This window comes from Galeopterus variegatus, unplaced genomic scaffold, assembly GCF_000696425.1.
Source record: "Galeopterus variegatus unplaced genomic scaffold, G_variegatus-3.0.2 Scaffold1514, whole genome shotgun sequence".
NCBI lineage: Eukaryota > Metazoa > Chordata > Mammalia > Dermoptera > Cynocephalidae > Galeopterus > Galeopterus variegatus.
This window is the reverse complement of record NW_007727625.1, coordinates 372,786-379,852: the sequence shown is the minus strand read 5'-3', so window position 1 is coordinate 379,852 and position 7,067 is coordinate 372,786.

Sequence of the window (7,067 nt, the reverse complement as noted above, 5' to 3'; positions counted from 1 at the left end):
ATGTTTTGTTTTCTTTGAAGTACTTTTATTCAGTGCATTGCTTGAATTCACTTATTGCAGTCCAATTGGTTAAAAAATAATACTGTTATCAAACTCACCTTTTTTTTCCTATTCAGTAACAGCTTAACAAGTTCAAGTTGAAGCACTCAGTAGTGAGTCTGTTGCTCTGGATCTCACTCAGCTCGGCTGTTGGCAGCTTTCCTCTCTTTCCTTCCAGTGGTTGGTGCTGAGAATTCCCCTCTGTGTGAAGGCTGCCTGAGATACCATGTCTTGAAGGATGAACTCATTTGTCAGAAAGTCCTAACCCTGGGGAGGGATCAGAGCTTGGACAGAGTCAACCAGAATAGAAATGTGAAAGCAGGTTGAAAACATTAAATCATGATGTAAATACATAATGTATACAAAAACAGCTCTCACAATTTAGACCCTAGAATCAGTCATAAGTGCCTCAAGAGGTAGATCAGCTAGTGCAGTGTGTACATTACAATCCCTGGATGTACTTTACAGTCACCTACGGGTAGTTTCAGAATATACCAATACATGGGGGACCCACCCCATAGATTCAGACTTACTCACTCACTTGGTCTGGGGTGGCCTGAGCATTAGTACTTTCTTGAAACTCCTTAGGTGATTCTAATGTGCAGCCAAAGTTGGAAACTATGGAATTTCTAGCCCAGTAGTATTCCCCCATCTTCAAAACACCTGAGATATAGAATACATCCTGTTAGCAGTGGTGTCTTACTGTAGTTACAATCTTCAATGACAAGGAGAGAGTATGAAATATATCTCTGAAGGAACACAAGTAATTTACTATGTATAAATTATATTCATATGTAATTTTTTTAGTTGGTTATTGTGATGTACTTCCTTAGAGCATACCACTTATTTTAAAAATCACAGGAATTCTGCACACACTCAGAAAGGTTTGCTGGCTCTGAGGGTGGGGGCAGGATTTGAACCTAGGTCTGATTCTAATACCAGGCTTTCTCTTCTACACAATGTAGCCTCTTTAACCCAGGTGGAGAGATAAGACAGAAAAAGGTTTTCCTTCTTCCTGGACTTTGAAATGCACTTCCAAGAGTCCCAGATCCTAGAGCTTGGATCACTGCCAGAAGGGCTGCCAGCCATTCCTGGGAGCTCAAAGGAGGCAACTCAGGAGATGCAAACTTGAATAAGTACAAGCCCTTCACACAGCCCGAGTGATCCAAGCTCCCAGGGAAGTAGGGGTTGGACCCTAGAGAGTCTCTTGCTCTGGCTTCCCTAGATAAGGCCAAGTGAAAAGGGAGGGGCCGTCACTGTCCTGCTGTCAGGTGTCCTCAGCTCCTGTTGAGCAGGTTTCTCCTCCAGGATCTGAGCTATTTGTTGATTCTGGGGGTTTGCCCTCTGACAAGGTAAAGTCATTCTCTGACAAGGGAAAAATCAATCTTCCTCTACCAGCCACCTGGCAGGACCTAGTGGAATATGGTGACAGGATGGGCCAGGACCTGGTGGGAGCATGAGAAAACATATGACACAGAAAGGAGCCTAATAAACAGGGTCCAGTTTATTTTGTGCTGACAGTGGTAGCCTTATTGGACTGAGATAACGATGTGATTAGCATTCAGCATTTACTTAAATATATACAGTAGACCCAAAGATAGACCTTCAGGAGTGTAGATGAGAGAAGTCAGGTCTAAATTAGAATTCTAGCTCTCCCTTTTCACTATGCGACCTTGCCCAAGGTCTTTAATGTGTCTGAGACTCAGTTTCCTTATTTGTAACACGGAATTAATGATAAGACCTGCCAAGCCTACCTGGTAGAGTTGTTATGAACATTCTAGTATTTTGCTGGGGACTGAAATCCAGATCAACTCTGTTTTCAGAATCCACTATTTTTCTTCCCATATTGAAAATAACATGACCAGTTTTCTGGTCCTACTGCTGTTATCCACAGAACCACAAACTCCCTGGCAGTGCTTCTTCTACAGGACCTTCAAGCTCTCTTTGCACAGTTGGATATAATCCACAGGGCCTGGCCCTCTCCTTCAACAACGTTCACCAATTATCTTCTGATTGCCAGGCACAGAGGCCAACACTGAACACAATGGGGAGCAAGACTGCTGTGGACAGATGGGAAGACAAACATTAAACTCTCACACTAATAAGCACATCATTAGTCATCCACACTAGAAAAACTGTGTAAGGGCTGGCCCGGTGGCGCACTGCTACAGTGCGCCGCTTGGGAGCACGGTGGCGCTCCCGCCGAGGGTTCGGATCCCCCATACAGACCGGCCACTCACTGGCTGAGCGAGGTGTGGGCGCAACGCCGAGGGTTGCGATCCCGTTGCCGGTCCCGGTCCGGTACGGGTGTGACACCGAGGGTTGCGATCCATTGCCGGACACGAAAAAAGACAAAAAGGAAAAAAAGAAAAAGAAAAACTGTGTAGGGTGGTCAGAGACTCTGAAATGGTTGAAATTACCTAATCAGGAAAATCTGGATAAGCTTTTCTGAGGAAGTGAAGCTTGGGCTGAAATCTGAAGGACAGGGTAGGGGTGGGGGGCTTAATATAGTGTAGAGAGAAAATAGTGCCTTTGTGGCAGAAGGGGGCATGGGCAAGTATTTGAAGCCAGAAGCAGTCCAGTAGTGAACAGCAGAGAGGATGAGAGGCTTACTGTGGGGGACGCTGGGGCTATGGGCAGTAGATGACTACACAGGGATAAGGTAAGGAGCCTGGTGTTTACCCAAATAGCAACTGGGTAGCTTCTGAAGAGTTTTCACGTGGTTATCTGAAGGTCAACAAGAGTGGATTTGCAGAAACTTGCAAGAACCCAGGCAAGACCTAGGGGTGGCTTGGGCTGTGGTGGTGGTAAAGCGAGGGTTCCAAAGATCTGAGAAATATTCTCTAGTGCTATGCCCCATGAGTTGTAGATCTGATTAATCAGATCATAGAATATTTATTGAGGTGCATCCAGCAGTGAGCAAGGTCATTAATAGGCCACACAAGTAGACATGTCTCTTTTTAACTTCTTCCTTTCTTTGCTCCTATGCAACTGGGTGGAAAAAGGACTAGGGCCCACTCACTCATTGATGGAGTCCTGGCCATCCTACTCTTCTCTATGTTCTCTATTCATCCTACTCTATTCCCACATATTGAGATGCCCTGGTCAGCCAGAGAGTGGTAAGGTGTCAAGGAGAAGGAAATGGCTCTACAGCCCTTTAGTGCTGGCTATATACTCTGGTCCATTTCTACACTAGGGTTTGAGAAATAGGTCCAGTACATACCAGGGTTCTCCAAAAAGCCCATGGAAAAATGGAATTGAAAAATAGTGCGAATCTTTCCATGAACTTTTTGAAGTACCCTCGTATTAAGAAGGTGCCTTGTTTCCCACTAGCCATTGATTCCTGTGTTCTCCTTTGGGAATCTTGTTTAGCAGGTTGTGGCGAGTACAGCTGGGGTTCAGTGAGGAATTCCGGCATTTCCAGGCTTTTCAATCATAGCATCATCTTAATGCCATTGAATCTCCACCATCATTTCTAATAACTTCAAATAGCACTCTTAATGCTTCCTTTACCCTAACAACAGTCATTCATTTATTGATGCCTCCTTAGGTGTGAGGCAGCTTTATGCTTTGTAAACAAAATGCCTTCAAAAAGCTTACAAGCTAGGGCTGACCCTGTGGCGCACTCGGGAGAGTGCGGTGCTGGGAGTGCAGCGACGCTTCCACCATGGGTTCGGATCCTATATAGGAATGGCCGGTGCACTCACTGGCTGAGCACCGTGTGGGCGACACCACACCAAGGGTTGCGATCCCCTTACTGGTCATGAAAAAGACGAAAAAAAAAAAAGCTTACAAGCTAATCCAAAGCTCCCACAATCTTCTCCTGATGAACGATTAGTTTTGAATTTTCCTGAAATATTAATACTAAAAAAACATAAGATAAATATATCTAACATGCATGAAAAGTAGGGCACCACATACCAGCAGTCAATTGTTTCTGTTTGGTATATACCTGCGACAGCACATGTACAGTCATTCAGGAGGAAGAAAACAGATAGCAAAGAAGGGAAAGAAGTGGTAAAAGAAAAATGTAAGAGGAAATAAGAGAGAAGACCCACCACCTCCATACAGACATGCTTCCCTTCCTCCTGCCTACTAAAGCTGGCTGCAACATTCCAACCTCATTGTCCACGTCTTGCTTTAGTGTCATGGGCCAGCCAGTTCCCTGCTCATAATAAACCAATAGTTGGGAGGGAGAAATTGGGGACTTCCACCTCAATATATTGCCTCATATTGTAGGATATTTCTGCCTTTTGTTTCTCATTTGTTGTACTATACATCAGTATTGTTTAGACTTTCTCCAGAATGTTCCCTTTCCAGGTCTCTGATAAAGAAATCAGATTTTCTTTTAATCAAGCTTTTTGAATTCTGTGTTCCTGAAGTTTAGGGCATGCACTTGAAGATACATTGCATTTCATTTGTTGGTGAACACAAATTATGAGAAAAGTAATCTCTTCCTCACAAAGTACCTGTCACTTCCACTTCACTAGTTATTCCTTGGTCAATTAAATCCAGACAGATGACCCTCTCCTACCTTCTGCAATCTTTTGAAAGATAATAGCATCTGAGAGTCAGAAATTTATTACATGCTCTGCTTTATATGAAATGAGGCTTCCAACACTTGTCCAACTCAGCTCCATCCTGCCTTTGTGACACTTTTAGAACCTGAACTAGGGAACGTTTAGTGCTTTACAGTTTACAAATTGCTATCTCAAATGATTTGACATTCACAGCAACTTGGATAGGTATTTTTATTATCCTCATTTTGCAGATAAAAAAAGTGAGGCTCAGAAAGATAAGTGACTTGTACAAGGTTACACAGACAGATTAAGGCAGAGCCACGATTTGAAAGTCTCTTGCCTCTAAGTCCCCTGCTCATGTCACTGCTCCTTATTTGCCCATGTGGACTATAGAATGTTATCAAAGTCACCACAAATGTCTCGCAATCATTAACAAAAAACACTTAGCTCGCTTAAAGCTGTCCCATGCAGCACTGGCTATGTTGCCTTAGAAACACTCTTCTAAGAATACATACCTTTTACTTACATATGAGAGTACTTCAAAAAGTTCATGGAAAAATAGGATCAGAAGATAATTTAAGCCTTTCCAAGAACTTTTTGAAGACCCCTCATGTTACTAGACTGTGTGTACATCCCCCACCCCCACATGCTTTGAGTGCCATCATCTGCTCTTAAATCATGAGAGCCAGCTTAGCAGAATGCAGCAACAGCCTCTCTCAGCCAAGTCATCTTCTGTCAGGTACCCAATAGTTCAGCATGTATCTACTGTTGTTTCCTCTTTCTGCTGTTTTATTTTGTACTCTAGCAGTCAGTCTTAACCCTCATATTGTCATTGACAATAGTTGCATAAGTGATGGTTCTGGAGAGCCCATCAAAGAACAAAGGGGAACCATCATATAGGTTTAAAAGGTAACTTTGTGGCCTAAACACCTTGAAGGAAATGGTCAAGGGAGAGAGGGTATCAAATAATTAGGGACTAGTGGAAGTTATTTAACATGAAGAGTAACATAAACATAATCGTAGTCTAGCAGGACTGAACAGTAGCAGATGACCTCAAGGGATTAAAAATATTAATACCTTTCCATGAAGATTATGCTAGAACAACTAATTAGTCTTGGTTCAATTATTTCTCCTGCTTCCAGGAAAGCATCCTCTAGCACCCATTTCCAACCCCCCAATGGGATATAGATGATTCTCTAGTATATTTTTACCCTCAGATTAGTGAATCCCTACAGAGCGTTAATCTCCCACTCCTGTGAGAGGTCAGTTCTTTCAGAATGAAGTCTATTTTCTCATTTCTACAGTCCAGGCTTGAATCCTATCCATGTTTGGCATTTTAAGTAGTGGGTAATTTTTGACAATGTTCTCTATTTCTACTGTATTGGTCTATCTGTATTTTCTATCTTCTGAAACCAATTTATTAAAATTTTATATATATATTCTTTGGCAGCTGGCTAGTACCAGGATCAAACCCTGTACCTTGGTGTTATGAGCACCACACTCTAACCAACTGAGCTAATCAGCCAGTCCCCAAAATTATACTTTTTAGAAAACTATCCTAAAACAGGGAATAGTGTACCTGCCCATTTGTTAAGGAATGAAATGTGAATTAGCACAGCACCCAACACATCCTAACACTCAATGTCTGCTTTAATAATCTCAAGTACGATACTGCAACCTGCAGTTGATACCACTATAAATCTTTCAGATGCTCAAATAAAGATGAGTAGCCTCGTCCATCTATTATTTGCATCTAGCACAATGCTTGTTAGGCAAGCGGTGACTAATGCTGAATGGATGCAGGGTCAAAGAACTACGCCCCAGCAAGTAAGGATTCAAATCAATAGAAAACACAATTTCTATCATGGATAATTCACTTGTTTGGCTTTGTTTGCCACTTTGACTCAAGCATCAGAATCTTATTAAGAATGGGAGAAGCTATGGAAAATTAAGGCTGTAATTTTTAAAAGTTCATCTGTATAAGTGGGTAAATATGCAAAGGCTCCAATGTTCTCCATTTTTTTTTGTCTTTTGTCTTTTTCCATGTCCGGCAACGGATTGCAACCCTCAGTGTTGCCCCCGTACCGGACCGGGGACCAGCAACGGGATCGCAACCCTTGGCGTCGCTCCCGCGCCTCGCTCAGCCAGTGAGCGGGAACTGGTCTGTACGTGGGATCTGAACCCTCGGCGGGAGCACCACCGCACTTCCCAAGCGGCGCATTGTAGCAGTGCGCCACTGGGCCGGCCCTGTACTCAATTTTTTTTAAGACTTCACACTTAAGTGAGATCATGCAGTATTTTTCTTTCTATGTCTGGCTTATTTCACTTAGCATAATGTCCTCCAATTTCATCTGTATTGTCAAAAATGACAGGACCTCCTTTTAAAAAACTAAACAATATTCCATTGGATGTGAGTGTACTTCAAAAAGTTCATGGAAAAATTAATTTGAAAGATACTACGAATCTTTCCATGAACTTTTTATCTTTTTTTTTTTTTTTTTTTTTGTC